At 34.7% G+C, this 17,008-nt stretch overlaps 2 pseudogenes; both read left to right on the top strand.

Moving 5' to 3' along the window:
- Positions 1 to 2,904: 2,904 nt before the first annotated feature.
- On the top strand, positions 2,905 to 15,770 carry LOC149183503 (protein IQ-DOMAIN 6-like; annotated as a pseudogene).
- LOC149183504 (uncharacterized) lies at positions 4,420 to 7,940 on the top strand (annotated as a pseudogene).
- Positions 15,771 to 17,008: the final 1,238 nt, after the last annotated feature.

A 17,008-nucleotide genomic window follows, 5' to 3' on the forward strand; every position in this document is an offset into this window, starting at 1 on the left:
AATGTTATAACAAAATTTATTTTATATTATTAAACTTTAGAATTCCTCTTGATGTAATTAAATTAAAACACTAAATTTCATAATAATAATAATAAAAATAAAATTAGTATTAAATAAAAATGCTGAAAAGAAAAATTTAATTGGAAAAATGCACAATAAGTTAATAGTGAGCGTGAGCGTGACCTTAGTAATCTATTTTGTTGTGCGCTAGGATTAAAATCACACACTCAATTTATATGTAATTTATTCTTTTTAAGTGTTTTATTTTAATAGTATAGATTTTTTTTAATTGATTTTTTTTAATTGAACCTTTCATTTATACTATATACATATACATAAGATTTTTAAATATTTAATATAAATTTTAAGATTAATGTATAATAATCAAAAGTTTTTATTATTATTATTTTAAATTTTAATTTTTTAATTAGATATTAATTTTGATTAAAAATAATTATTAATGTCTTTAAAATTACATGTGTGATATATTATTCCCTTTTTATTTTAGCATTATATGTGTGATATATTATTCCTATTTTATTATATATTTTAAGAGATTCATTTTAAAATTCAAATTTTTTTCATTAATATCCAATGGAAAGAAAAATAATAAAATAACTTAAATTAAACATATCAAAACCCTCCACTTCAATGAATTTGAAGAGGAATTAAAAGCCCCATTATCATTGGATCAAGATCACAATTGAGAAAGGAAATCAAAACTCTTATTATTTAGTTGTAGGTTTTCCCAAAATAAATATCAAAGAGGAATTAAAAATATTACCATTCTTATTATTTTATTGTAGGTTTTCCATGATAAATGTTGAATTAAAATGAAAGTTATCAACATTCTTATTATTTTATTATAGGTTTTCTATGGTAATTGAATTAAAATGAAAGTATTTCATTCATACATGGATAAGTTTGCATTAAGTGAATGTTACAATTGATTATGGGAATGGCTAAGGAATTTAGGCAAGATATTAAAAAGGTGAAAAGAAGATCAAAAATTTCTATTTAATGTGTACTAAACACAGTGTCGAACTTGCTTTTTCAAATGAACCATTTGTTCAACATTATTTGATAGCATCTCAAAACAAAAGAGAACCAATTTGAAATACTCTTAAAATGGGTGAATGAATAGAACATAACATTTATTACTATTTTTAGAGATTAAAGTATTGGTTTCTTTATAAACTCAACAATATTTTTTATATTCTTTATTGAGTAATGAAAATCTATAAAACACCTCTCTTCTCTTCTAGAATTTTGCTAAATGACTTTTTTATTATTAAAATTAACTTAAATTTCATAAATAAAAAAACCTTATATTAAAAATTCTTTTTTTTTTAATAATAAATTTAAATTTTAAATTCATTAAAAAAACCATATTATCAACAAATTTATTAAAATATCATTTCTAAAACCTTTTAAATGCATATTATCCACAAACATATTAAAATATTAGATACAATTATATGTTTCATATTAAGTAATTCTCCTATAAAATTTTATAATCATTATATTAAAACTATTTCAACGTTAATAATACCAATTTTATAATTATTATATTAAAACTATTCCAACGATAATAATATTGTATTTTAAATAATTTAAACGATAGTTTTTTCATAGATTTTGATTTTTTAAAATATATTGTTATTAAACAAAATATTCAAACATATTCGTAAGTTTTTTTCCAAAGATTTGTTGGAGACACGATTGCCGTTACAACAAATTCCGCAAGTGTTAGTAAATAGACACATCGCTAGACACATGGGAGCATTGGATCAACATCACCATTAATGGGGAGTGCAACAATCTCCCCCTTCAACGCAAGCCAGGTGTGTTTTGAACTTGAGACCTTTGGCTCTAATACCACTTGTTGGAGACACGATTTCCGTTACACCAAAACCCGCGGGTGTTAGTAAACAGACACATCGATAGATTTAAGCACATGCCAAGAAACACACAGGAGCGTTGGATCAACACCGCCATTAACGGGGAGCGCAACAAGATTATTTCAAAGAATGGAAATATATCTGTGCTCAAGAATCCAACAACTAGGAATAAGTTTGTACAAACCAGTTATGACATTGAAAATAATATGGTTTTTTAAAATAGTATTGGGTTTTCCTTGCTTTACTTAATTAAGAAATGAGTTAAAATGATTATATATAATTGAAATAATAAAACAGTTATATTGAAAAAATATAAAATATGCGTTATTCGGGGAAATCAAAACTTTTCCTCAAAGTCTAAATGTTGAATTTTAAAATGAAAAGAAAACATTTAAATATAATTTTATCAAGAATATGATTTGAAATATATTGTTGTAAACCATTAATGAAAATAAATTACGAAAAATATTTTTAATTTTATTATTACGCCGTAAGGCGTTCCCTCTAAAATAAACTTTGCTCATTGAGCCATGTTGAGTCATTCGATTATGCTGAGGTAGTTGCAACTCTCTAACCGCCTGAGCAGCGCACATTTCTAGAGACACAGAAATGGCCTAGGGCTATTACCAGCGAGAGCACATCAACCAGCAGGGTCGCGGAGCTCGAAGGGAGATATTCGGATACTGAATGTCTCTGTGGTACGAATAGTTTGTGCATAAGAGGCTCCCAAGCGAATATCCACTGCTCCAAGCCCATTTCTAATAAATGGATCAACATTTGTCTGACTTCTTTTATGATATCCATCCAAAATATATCGAGAAAATAATGTAGATCCATGATGAATTTTATGGTATTTACTGGATCGTTCTCTATTTTCTTCTTGGCCTCATCTGCTAGGAGAGTAGCTGTTTGACATTCCTGCCAGCTTCCACACTCTTTCTCATGATCTTTTCCTATTTCTTTCTTAAATTTTTCATGCTTTATATCTTCTTGTACTTCTCTCATGTCTTACTTTGTGGGAGATGCTCTATGCACGACCTTTGCATACTCTGTTCATGTAACTTTTTGCAGCACTACCTTTGCATACTCTGCTCATGTAACTTTTTGCAGTCTTGCTCATCATCTTAGGTTATCAGTGGACCCTAATAACATATGCATTTCCTTACCTGGGAAATTGCATGTCATTTGTATTTTGCTACTTCATTGTTTTTCCAGTCATTAGTTATGTAGGAATCTTGTTCTAAGTTCATTCATTTAGCCGAAGCAAGCTTATTGACTTTGCTGTAACATGCACAGAAAAAGCTCACCAATGTAAAGTCCAGAAAATGGGTCCTGTGGAAAATTTCTGGTGACCATGAATTCGAGGGGAGAAATGAAGGAAGTTTCCATAAGAGGGTAAATTCAAACGGGGAGACATCTGAAGTTATATCTGCTGCTGCAGAGGCTTATAATGCTGCAGTGGCCACTATTGTGAGGGCTCCTCCTAAAGACTTCAAGGTTGTCAAAGAAGAATGGGCTACCATTCACATACAGACTGCTTTTCGAGGATTTTTAGTAACCATTCTTCATGCACGAGCTTCTATAGATTGTATGGTTGGTTGTTTTGAGAGATGATTGTTTTCAATCCATTGGCTTTGGTTTGGGCTTTACAGGCCAGGAGGGCATTGCGAGTGCTGAAAGGGTTTGTGAGATTACAAGCATTATTTCGAGGTCGTCAAGTAAGGAAACAAGTAGCAGTTACCTTGAGGTGCATGCAAGCACTTGTTAAAGTTCAGGCCCGTATAAGAGCTCACCATGTTCGGATGTCAACTGAAGGATTAGCTATGCAAAAAATGATTGATGAACATTGAATTCGCCAAAACAACTACGAGAATTTGAGGTATTTTAACACTCTAGCCACTATGGTTTAATATCTTACTCTACCCACACAATAGGTCGGAGTGCTATATAAAAAACCACAAGCAAATCCTAATCATCATCGTGTTTACTATTATCATGAAAATTTCCTGCGCAAACGCTTCAGGCCCCTGTTCTGATTTGTGCTCAGACACCAAACCAGGACTACTCATGAAGAAAAGTAGTTGCCCTTTCTTTAGAATTTTCATGGCCATATTGCTTTTCATGACCCTTGTGCAGTGGACTATATCATACCTCATATAGATACTTCTTTATCATAGGTCTGAAACGATCTCGGTTTTTCTTACTAGTTGCTTTCCCTTTGTTTCTAGATATGCTAAATTTTAGTTTCTGACAATCCCATCACTTACACTACAATAGTAATATCTAGGTGATGTAGAATTCTTGGAATAATTCTGATAACCGAAAAAGCTTTTATGTTTTAACTTGCAAAAAACTGGCTCTATTATCCATTTTGTTTCAGAAGTGCATTGCTTGTTTCAGGAGGGGTGGTGTGATAGTCAAAACCGATAATATTTCTGCATACTGAAGGATATACATTAAATATTGGCACCATCAACAAATGAACCAACATGATGAAATGATTTATGCTTTCATTGGAATGTGTATTTTTAAGAGACTAGTTGGAGTGAGTGTACACTTGTGGTAGCAAGGTTCAGAGAGTTCAGCAGGCTTTCTATTTCCAATTTGAGATTAAATTTTAATCTTACTGATATTGGGGTCTGTTGTTGGGATTTTTACAGTCTCTTGTTCAGCTGGAAAATGTAAAATGTGTGGCTCCTGCCACAATAGTGAACTCTATGCCAATATTAACTTTTGATGGAAATAAGTCTGAACAGGGATTGACAGATGAAATGGAGTAAGGGTTTATCTATTATCAGGTTCTCATGTCTTGTATTTAGGATACAATGTCTATCATTGTTCTTAACAACCTAAGGAGATGATTTATTTTCTGTGATTTTGATAATCTATATTTTGGGACGTTGTGTAGGAAATGTGCAATATGCCAATTTGAATATGAATTTGGTGACCAAATCATCTCATTACCATGCACCCATAGTTTCCATAACCACTATGGGGCAGAGTGGTTGCTAATCACTCTAAGCTGTGCCCCATATGTAAGCACGACGTTATGGACCAGAAACCTGTGGATACTGAATTTGGTCCCTGAGCTATTGCAACTAAAAATGGCAGAGAAAAGAAACACTGTATAGTTCCCTTTTTGTGTAGAATTCAGTGGCTGATTTGTAAATATTACTGCAGTGGTCTTTATTCATTACAAACAAATTTATGGCCACAACTTTGTAAACAGAGGTAATATTTAAGGAGAAATATTGTTGTAAAGTGTAGAACTGCTATCGTATTTATTCAGAATCAGCAAATCTATTCTCATTAGAATATGCCTCCTTCCTACCAAACAACAACTTAAAAATCTCAATATTTAAGAATCCGAGCATTGCAAGAAGATACCTTATTTTTGTGTTTTTTGGGCAAATTTGAAGTACATGGTTTGTTGAACATGTTGTATGCTCAATGCCCCACCTATATTTTTGGGTAATAAGTTGTATGCTCATGTTTTAGGAGGGGTGGTGTGATAGTCAAGGAACCCTTGAAGAAGTTCGTGCAAAATTGCAAATGAGACAAGAGGGTGCAATCAAACGTGAGAGAGCAATTGCTTATGCTCTCTACCATTAGGTACATAACTATGTTCAATGCATAAAAGTCAGTTGAAAATTCATTTGTATAAGTCCTTGATTGAACACTTTATTTCTAGTAGATTTTAAATGCTGTGGTAGAATCCTCTACACAAGACCTTAGATGCTTCTACGCTCTTTCTCATGATATTTTCCACCGAGAAATGAAAACTGTGATGATTTTGACCTTGAAATGGAATTATGTAAGATGCTTCCCTGGGGTTGAATTGTTGCAAGCAAGTTTCATAGAATAATGGATTCTCGTGATTTAACTTTTCCATCCAGTTAGCATTCATTAACTAACGCATTTCTTAAATTTTGTTTTCTTTTATTGAATACCAACTTATTAAGTAGAACTATGACCAATTTAATCATTGCATGTTTCAGCCCTTTCATTATCGTTGGCAGATCCTCCTTCATACTCGAGGGGCATTGAATATAGTAACCAAGGCACTATTGACATGTCATATGAGGTATGCCTCTAATAACTAGACATTCGCCTGAAAGGAGATATATTAGTCTTCAGATTTTGTTATCATTTGTCTTCCCCTTATTCTTGTTTTGGTAATATTTACATATTTATAAGATTCAAGTCTCTTCACTTTGCAAGAGGAAAAATCTATTATGCTGTACTATGCACGTTATTGTTAATAATTATTGGTGAAAATAAATTTTCATGGCATTAGTGGAGTAATCACTCGCCCTCTTAGGGGATTGAAGAGCTTTCCCCCTTATGGGACAAGTATAAGCATGAAGATATCTTTATGTGGACCTCCTAAGGTACAGTGAGAATATGGGTTGCCTAATAAGCATGGAATTGCATATGAGGCTTGAGCCATGAGCTTTGCTAGCTCAAAATCAAAATCAAAATTTCTTTCAAATGGCAACAAATTATGTTCCTTAGTAGTGTGTGTCCTAAGTCCTCAGGGGAGGAAGGGTAGCAAACAAACTTCTTTCTAAAGAACTAACAAAAGGTTTGATGCATCAGTGCTTCTACAAGGGATGTCCAAACATTCCTGTCAGCTTTGTCATGTTCAAGAGTTTCCTGACAGAGGTATAGGTAGGTCCATTTTGTGTTAGGCGTGTGCTATATTCTATTAGCTGATTCTGTATCCGTTGGATAGAAGATCCATGTGTCTTATTCGCTTCAATGCATTTCATACATCTTTCGAATGCGAGAGTGGAAGGCTTCGTTATGAGGGCTTGGTGTGCATTACGCGTATTTAATTCTTTTTCCAATTCGAGTACATAACAAAGGAAGTCCACATGCCTAAGTGGATAGCCACAAAGTTAGAAAAATTCATGCATGACTTTATAACGTTAAGTGGATTTGGCTTCACTAGGTTTTTAATTCTAAGAACCTTAGCGTTGATTCTTGAATTGGAAAGATGCCAGATCTGATGTCAGGTTCAATCACGGTGATCCATATTAGGTAATGCTTGTTGAGGGACATACCTTTATATTCTATATTTGATATGAAATACTTCAAAATAATCCTTTTAACATTAATAAGGTGTTCTGTCCAGATGTCATGGATTTTGAGCAGCTACAAGGTTCACCTCTTTCTATGCCCAACCTTTACTATAAGTGAAGTCTTGTACAGATATGATTAGGGTATATTCCTTGGTCTTTTACATACATGCTAGATTTTCCATTAGACTTGTGTATCTGATTCAGTTTGATAGCTAGTTTGTGTAGTTTGGAAATTTGTTGAATAGGGAAATAAATCGGGCCATCAAACCTGGGCAATATATGTTCAAAATCGATAATATTTCTGCATACAGAAGGATATAAACTACATATTGGCACCATCAGCATATGAACCAACATAATGAAATGATTTATGCTTTCATTGGAATGTGTATTTTTAAGAGACTAGCTGGAGTGAGTGTACACTTGTGGTAGCAAGGTTCAGAGAGTTCAGCAAGCTTTCTGTTTCCAATTTGAGATTAAATTTTAATCTTATTGATATTGGGGTCTGTTGTTGGGATTTTTACAGTCTCTTGTTCAGCTAGAAAATGTAAAATGTGTGGCTCCTGCCACAATAGTGAACTCTATGCCAATATTAACTTTTGATGGAAATAAGTCTAAACAGGGATCGACAGATGAAATGGAGTAAGGGTTTATCTATTATCAGGTTCTCATGTCTTGTATTTAGGATACATTGTCTATCATTGTTCTTAACAACCTAAGGACCTGATTTATTTCTTGTGATTTTGATCATCTATATTTTGGGACGTTGTGTAGGAAATGTGCAATATGCCAGTTTGAATATGAATTTGGTGACCAGATCATCTCCTTACCATGCACCCACAGTTTCCATAACCACTGTGGGGCATAGTGGTTGCTAAATCACTCTAAGCTGTGCCCCATATGTAAGCATGACGTTATGGACCAGAAACCTGTGGATACTGAATTTGGTCCCTGAGCTTCTGCAACTAAAAATGGTAGAGAAAAGAGACACTGTATAGTTCCCTTTTTGTATATAATTCAGTGGTTGATTTGTAAATATTACTACGGTGGTATTTCTTCATTAAAAACAAATTTATGGCCATAACTTTGTAAAAAGATGTAATATTTAAGGAGAAATATTGTTGTAAAGTGTAGAACTGCCATCGTATTTATTCAGAATCAGCAAATCTATTCTCATCAGAATATGCCTCCTTTCTGCCAAACAACAACATAAAAATATCAATATTTAAGAATCCAAGCATTGCCAGAAGATACCTTATTTTTGCGTTTTTTGGGCAGATTTGAAGTACATGTCAGGCCAGGAGTAACTCCAGTTTGGCAGAAAATTGATTCGATTTATTTCATTAGGTAGTTATTTGTTATATACAAAGAATGTGACTGCTCAGTTCATCTTCTGATGACTATTCACATTCCAAATTCACCCAATCGCAGAGGATTACGTGTCAACATTCGCCACCTTAATTTGAAGGGATGTTGGTGAGTCCAAGCATCGTTCTGGATCTTTGAAACTTTTCTCTTCTAAGCGCTTTGGTGAAGATGTCTGCAATTTGCTAATTTGTGGAACAATGATGGAGATGGATTGTTTTGGCCTCAACATGATGTCGGATCAGATGATATTTAATATTGATGTGCTTTGTACGATCATAGAACTTTGGGTTCTTGGCCAACTTTATTGCAGAGGAGTTGTCAATCATGAGTGGAGTTGATTGTACTTGTTTTACCTGCAAATCTTCAAGAATTTTCCTGAGCCACACAATTTCTTTCGTTGCTTTAGCTGCTGCCACATATTCTTCTTCTGTTGTGGAATCTGCTGGAACTGATTGTTTGCGTGATCTCCAAGAGACAGCTCCTGATCCAAGACTCATAGCATATCCTGAAGTAGATACCCCAGTTTCTTTGTCTCCATCAAATTCTGAATCAGAGTATCCAATCAAGCTGAAGTCGTCCACTTGTGTATACTTGATTCCAAGGTCTTGAGTTCCCTTCAAGTACCTTAGAACACTTTTTGCAGCAGACCAATGTCCCTCACAAGGCTTTTTCATAAACGTGGAGAGGATTCCAACAGAAAATGAAATGTCTGGTCTTGTAGTAGTGAGGTAGATGAGACTTCCTACAAGCTGTCTATACTTTGTTGCATCCTCAAATTCCTTTCCTTCAATGGATGTGAGCTTTAAGTTTTGTTCCGTTGGAGTAGAAAGAGGATTTCACTCTGTCATGCCAAATCTGTTTAACAAATCTCCAATTTATTTCTTTTGAGAAAGAAATATGGATTTGGGATGTTGGGTTACTTCAATGCCAAGATAGTCATGAACATAGCCCAAATCAGTCATTTCAAAACTTTTCCCCAATTCCTTCTTTATGGATGCAATGTAGCTTTCATTGTTCCCTGTCATTAAAAGATCATCTACATATACCACAAGATATACAACTGTTTTTCCAACTTTCTTGACAAATAAAGTTGCATCATCAAGATCAAAATGATTGAAGTTGAGTTTCAGAATATGCTCAGTTAGTTTTTCATACCAGGCTCGCGGTGCTTGTTTGAGGCTATACAAGGATTTCACAAGTTTGCATACTTTATGATCATGTCCTTTCGCAGCAAATCCTTCAAGCTGGGACATAAAAACATTCTCTTTTAGATCTCCGTTCAAGAAGGTAGTTTTTACATCCATTTGATGGAATTTCCAACCGTTCTGAGCTGCTAGTGCAAAGAGTGTCCGGATGGTGGCCCATTTTGCTGTGGGGGAAAAAGTTTCCTCATAATCAACCCCTTCCTTCTATGCAAAACCCTTTGCCACAAGCCTAGATTTGTGCTTGTCAAGTGAGCCGTCAGCTTTGTACTTGTTCTTGTAGACCCACTTGCAGCCAATTGGTTTGGTTCCAAATGGAGGATCAACCAGCTTCCAAGTGTTGTTCTTTATAAGGGCATCATACTCCTTTTGCATCGCTTCTTTCCATTTATCATGAGAAGCAGCTTCTTTGAAGGAAGTTGGTTCAATATCTGTAGACAAGTTCAATTCACAATCATAAGAAACATCCATATCAATAGGTGAATTAGAGTCATCTACATCACCTCGATTTTGTCGGTTTGAATTTCTGGTTCCTGTTTTTCCAATTTGATCAAGATGAACACTTTCAAGTGTTTTTGTCAGCCACTTTAGGGGACCTTTCTGAGATGGTCCAGGCTGCTTTGTTGATTGAGTTGGGACTGAATCAAGATTGAGTCTCCCAATTCTATCAATTACATCACTTAAAGCATCATCCATTGTTGGAGTTTCAGTCGGGGGAGAGTGTTCTTCAGAAGAAGATTCCACATGTTGATCTAGTATAGGAATCCCCCCTTCAAGATGTGGAATCGGATTATCAAATTCTTGAAATGATTTAGTTTTTTCGAATCTATCCAAGCGATCAAGTTGCCGCTCAACAACATTGTCAGATTTGGATGATTCAAGAAAAATTACATCTCTAGATACAACAAACTTTTTATTGCTTCATCATAGAGGCGGTATGCTTTGGAGGTGTTTGAATACCCCAAGAAGATACACTTACGACTTCTAGCACTAAGTTTGTTTCTATGTACCTTTGGTATCAAAGCATAACAGGTGGAACCAAAGATCCTATGATGTTTTACCGAAGGAACATGCCCATACCATAATTCATAAGGAGTCTTGTTTTTTATAGCATTAGATGGACATGTATTCTTTATATATGCAGCACATAGAACAGCATCAGCCCAAAACATTATCTTTACATTTTTGAAGAAAAACATGGATCGTACCATATTCAAGATTGTTCTATTCATTCTTTTAGCTACACCACTCTGTTGGGGATTATAAGGCACAGTAGTTTGATGTTTGATCCCATGTTGGCAAAGATAGTTTTCAAATTCATTTGATGTATATTCTTTTCCATTATCAGTGTGAATAGATCCAATATGAGATTGTGCATCATTTTCAATCCATTTATGAAAATTCTTGAATGTTTGAAACGCATCAGATTTGTTCTTCAATAAATAAACCCAACACGTTCTGGTGTAGTCATCAATAAATGTCATGATATATTTATTTCCATTTGCAGAAGGAACATGCATTGGACCACATAAATATGAATGAATGAGTTCAAGCTTCCTATGTGCTCTTGAATGTGAATCATGAAAAGACTGTTTGCTATGCTTTCCTAGAATGCAAGCATCACATTGCTTATTTTCCTAGGAATTGTAGGCAAACCAGCAACACCATTTTTAAATGTCCAAATCTAGCATGCCATAATATACTTGATGGAAGTGTACCTTATTCATGATGAGAAATATATGAGAAATGTTGTGCATGAGCAGAGGTTCCTTGCAGTTTGAGAAGCCTTTCTTCTTCTATTCCCCTCATGACAAGTGAGTGGTCAAAAGCTTTTCTTACCTTAAGATTTCCATCAAACATATGAATGGAGTGACCTTGCTGGAAGATGCGGACCAAGGAAAACAAGTTTCTCTTGAGCTTTGGGAGATATAGAACATGATCCAGAAGAAAGTCTAGAAGACCAGGCAGTTTAAGCCTGATTGTGCCAAGCCCTGATGGTTTGATTTTTGACTGATCTGCAAAGTATACTGCTCCATCAATATTGTCAGTGAAATCTTCAAAAAAATATTTTCTATGAGTCATGTGACAGGTTGCTCCTGAATCAAGCAACCAATAATTTTTCGAAGAAGCAAGTGAAGCATTAAACGAATCTTCATTTACTCCAATGTTACATTGTGCCTCAATATAGTGAGCAGATTCAGGTGCTTTACCTTTGTCTGTATCATCAGTTTTACGTTTCTGTTGGTTTCTTTTTTGCTCAATTTTGTCCCATGGTAGCTTGCATGTAGAGGCATCATGTGATCCATTTCTTTTGCAGCGAATGCAGTGTAAGTCTGCCTTTTCTCCTTGAGAATGTCTGCCCCCCCTGCCTCTGAAATATCTTCCTCTTCCTCTTCGTCCACCTCTTCCTCTTGTAGAATCTTGAGCAGGATGCTTTTCTTTATGAGCAAGGCACACAGTCTCTTCAGAAGATTCAGGGGTTGTCTTCTTTCCAAAGGCTTTCTCTCTTTCAGCAAACTTTTTCACAAGAGAGTCAAAGGTTATATCTTTAAGATTTCCATTTGCTTGTAAAGACTCAAGATAATTGGAGTAAGTAGGATAGAGTTCCTTGAGAAAAGCAATAAGAGGGATATTCAGCTCAACCTTAGTGGATTTTGTATCGTGCATTATAGACTTTACCTCAGATGCAAGAGCAAGAGGATCATTATTTTTCAGTTCAAGTGTGAAGAGTTTAATCATGAGCTGAACAACTTCAAGTGCAGAATGTGAGTCATAGAGTTCTATCAGCTTTTGTAAAGCTTCAAAGGCAGTTGAATATGATGAAATATGGAGACTCACCTCTTCATTTACAGATGCTGCGATTAATGCATAGGCTTTGTTGTTCTTATTTTCCTAAATGATGAGCTCTTTGTCTGAGGTAGGCTGTACTGGGTCATTGTCTCCTTTTCCGGCACACACTCCTTTCCACAACTCATTGAAGATGAGGGTGTGTTTTATCATCCGGGACCATTCAGGATAGTTCTCCTTGCCAATGAGAACTATTCCTACCATAGAGATGATTGAATGCATTCTGTAAAAAAAAACTTCTGCTGATAGAAAAAAAAAAAAAAAAAAAAAAAAAAAAAAAAACTTCTGCTGATATACAGTGAAATTGTACTCAAAAATTTCTGTGGGAAACGATTTTGGTTGTTTAATTCATATCACAGTCAATAATCAATCATTCACGCGAGCTCTACAAAGTTGGAGCAGCAACGACATCAACCGCGAGCTCTACAAAGTTGGAGCAACAACGACATTACAATTTCAAGCTCTAATGGTAGACATCTCATCTAATCTGAGAATGTTTTAAACAAAACATTAAACATATATATTCTAGAGTTGTTGCTTAGGCTACACAGCAAGACTTCCTTCCAAAGTGCTTGAAAGCGTTAGAACATATGGCAGCTTTTTAAAAAAATATGGAACAGCCTTAAAACATATGGGACAGCGTTAAAAATACATGTGGTTGCCTTTCAAGACATATCTAACGTAGAGGTATCAACACCATTCAAAGGTACCATTCAAGGGAAGCGGCTTCTCCCACTTCAAACATTCATCAGTCTCTGGATTCTCCACCCATTCTGATGACAATCTCCATGCAGAGGTATCAAAAGACAATAACATAACCACAGGTATCAGCTGTCTCAAAGAAGCATATCAAAACCACGCATCAACAGCAGCATACTATGTAACGCATCAGCAACACATCAAAACAATGCCCAATCTTTTCATATTCCCACACACAGCACCATCTTCGAACCATGGATCTCTCAAAAGAATCCCATTACACTTACAAATACCAAATACATGTCAAATTTAATTTAAATCCCTCTTATAAAAATTGTTTCAGACAGCAACATCCCCAAATGCCCTTGGAATTTCTCATAAATTTCTACAACTAAAGGCTGGATAGTTCCAAGGAATCCGTGAACGCTAGTGGCTAAGTAGCAGTGAGTAGGTAGACTGGAAAAGGAAACAGTAATCAACGTATGAAGTATTTGTGGGAGTGAATTTATTAAAAACGCAGTGTAATATTCAGTATGGATACCGTGAAGGACCTGCATAATTTGATATGCATTATGAAAAAGGACATCGAAGAGGGCAGGTTTATAGCGTGAATTTGAATGACAGTAACCAGGTTGAGGAAATGATAGCAAGATTTCAATGCAGGTCCACTTAATTACAGGATTTGCAGCACTGGGAGTTGCAAGGCGAATCAACGATGTTCACTGCAATGATCAAAGAGGTAATGTGAATTATGAGAGGTGGGACAACGTTGAGGTATGGAGACTAGAGTTCGTTTCTCGGCAGTTATTTTAACCAGAAACATCCAGCGTTCAAAACCTATGAAACGTTCATCATTCAGACATATGATATCAATACAATATCAGAGCAATGTCCAATGGAAAGGTGCGACTGAAACAAGTCAGAACCAATGCTCAATTATAATGTCAGAACATTCACAAAATGAATTTAACGTACAACGCTAGTGATGGAGTAGGCTAGTAGCGTAAATGAGGACAGGACAGGACAACGCTCAGGTTAGGACAGTGTTCAGGTGAACGTTTTATGACAACACTCAGACATAGTAGCAACAGTGAAAGGAGTTACAACTATTTTGAGAACTTGGCTCCGATACCATGTCAGGCCAGGAGTAACTCCAGTTTGGCAGAAAACTGAATCGAGTTATTTCATTAGGTATCTATTTGTTATATACAAAGAATGTGACTACTCAGTTCATCTTCTGATGACTGTTCACATTCCAAATTCACCCAATCGCAGAGGATTAGGTGTCAACAATATGTGGTTTGTTGAACATGTTGTATGCTCAATGCCCCACCTATCTTTTTGGGCAATAAGTTGTATGCTCATGTTTCAGGAGGGGTGGTGTGATAGTCAAGGAACCCTTGAAGAAGTTCGTGCAAAACTGCAAATGAGACAAGAGGGTGCAATCAAATGTGAGAGAGAAATTGCTTATGCTCTCTCCCATCAGGTACATAACTATGTTCAATGCAGAAAAGTCACTTGAAAATTCATTTGTATAAGTCCTTGATTGAACACTCTATTTCTGGCAGATTTTAAATGCTGTGGTAGAATCCTCTGCACAAGACCTTAGATGTAGATGCTAGGTTGACATTTTGAAATTTATATACTAGTAACTTTTATGGGTGTTGAATCTGTTTTCAGCAATGGAGAAGCAATTCGAAAACAAACATGAATTATGCTAGAATTGAGCCAGACAAAAATAGCTGGGGTTGGAGCTGGTTAGAACGCTGGATGGCTGCAAAGCCTTGGGAGAATAGACTCATGGAACAAGACCAAATGGATGCTTGTGAAATTCAGTCTCTCAAAAGCTATGATGATGCTGGAGAGAATCTGAGGAAATATCATGAACCAGGCAAAGTTAAAGTTCGCAGAAACAATATTAGTGTTCGTGTTGCTGCAAAACCACCTTCAGCAGTTTCCAGTCATCCTACTGGTAGATCATCTTCAAAGCCTAGCTCTGATATCCAATCTGATGAGAGCTCAACAATCTCAAGGGGATCATGTACTCCAAAATCTGGAAATACTCTGCAGACATCAGATGAGAGTGTGGGAAGGCCTAATTACATGAACTCTACAGAGTCTGCCAAGGCTAAAATACGCTCGTCCAGTGCTCCAAAGATAAGACCCTCATATGATGATCTTCAATTGCAGAAGAAAGTTTCTTCATATAATGCTGAAGTGAAGAGCACAACCAGTTCAGATTCTTCTCTGCATGCTTGCAAATTGATTCCACCTATGTTGAGATCTGACAAATCATCTACCAAGAGTGGAGAGATTTCTTCCTGTTCTTATGGAGAGTCCCGAAAACCCTTTTATCAATGCTAAGTTTCAGAGTTCTATCCTGTCACTACTAGTGGCTGAAGGTTGAAAACTCTGTTGTGAATTGTTTGAGCTACAGTGACCAGCATTTCATGGGCATTCTTCTATATGTTTGAACAGAAGTTCAACTTAGCTGCAGAGATTAAGATTTCAGCTTCCAGCTGAACTATGTCAGATGCTCTTTAGGAGTGGAGAGTAAAATTTTGAGTTCAATTTTAAATAGTTTTTACTTAAGAACTCAAAAGAAGACATGAAATATTTTCATTTGTTTAGTTGGGCCAACATGAAACATCTGTTTGTGGTTGCACAAAGAGGGATCAAAATGTTGGTGCTAGAATCTAGGCCCCATTACTGACTGTATAGTGTTGTTTCTCAAGGTTTTCCTCTGCCACTTAAGGTCCACTAGGGTAGTCTTACATGTGTTTAGTTCTTTTTATGATGGAGAGAAACCCATTTTGAAATCACACAACTTCTCTTCTATGCTATTATTTCTTATGCATTGTATAAAATTTTGACTTCTTTTTTCTATACTATTATTTCTTATGCCATTGCCTTACGACGTTTCCTTTGCAACATGTGTTGCAAATGCTAGTTATAATTTTATAAAATAAAATAATAATTGAAATATATTTTTGTAAAAAAATATTGATGAATATATAATAATTAGAGAGGCAGAGGTAGCAGGTAACACTAAAATTTCAAACACAGATGTCAAACGTAGATGCCAAACACAGTGTAATGTTTATGCCGTGGCAGACACTCTGTGATAGAATCGACGAACAGTAACACAAGTAATGTTTATGTTAATGATATTCGCATTGGGTTGATGTTATGATAATTACAATGTGTTAATCTCAAAATAAAGATAAATTAAGTCAAATCTAAAGATAAATTAAGTTGGATATAATATGAGTATAGGGATCAAATTTCTAATATGAGTATAGATAAAATTTCTCATATATTCAAATTTCATAATAAAGATAAATTAATTTGGATCTAATATGAATATAGGGATCAAATTTCTAATATCAGTATAGATAAAATTTCTAATATACTCAATTTCATAATAAAGATAAATTAAATTGGATCTAATATGAGTATAGAGATCAAATTTCTAATACGAGTATAGATAAATTAAGTTGGACCTAATATGAGTATAGAGATCAAATTTATTTATGTGTAAATTTATTTTAGAGTGCAAAAAATAATGTGTAATTTTTCATTGTTTAAATTATATTTTTGAATTTTATATAGATTACATAACTTAAATTTGTAAGTCAAAAAATTGTTTGTTTCTTTATACAATCTAAAATAGTTTTCTTGTTATTAATATATTTTTAAGTATAAGTCAATATTAATTCATATTAAAATATTTTATTCAAAACCCACATTGGATATTTTACTATATACAACATTAAAATACTTTTGAAAATATAAAGTTTAAACATCTTACTCACATTCTCTTTTTACTTCAAATTACTTTACATGAAATTATATTAAGTCATATGGACAATTAATTAAATATGCTTAGCATATTCTTAATATGCAT

The sequence above is a fragment of the Pinus tabuliformis genome, chromosome 3_2 (assembly GCF_031772625.1).
Source record: "Pinus tabuliformis cultivar Carrire ecotype Pingquan chromosome 3_2, CPIR1, whole genome shotgun sequence".
Taxonomy (NCBI): Eukaryota; Viridiplantae; Streptophyta; class Pinopsida; order Pinales; family Pinaceae; genus Pinus; species Pinus tabuliformis.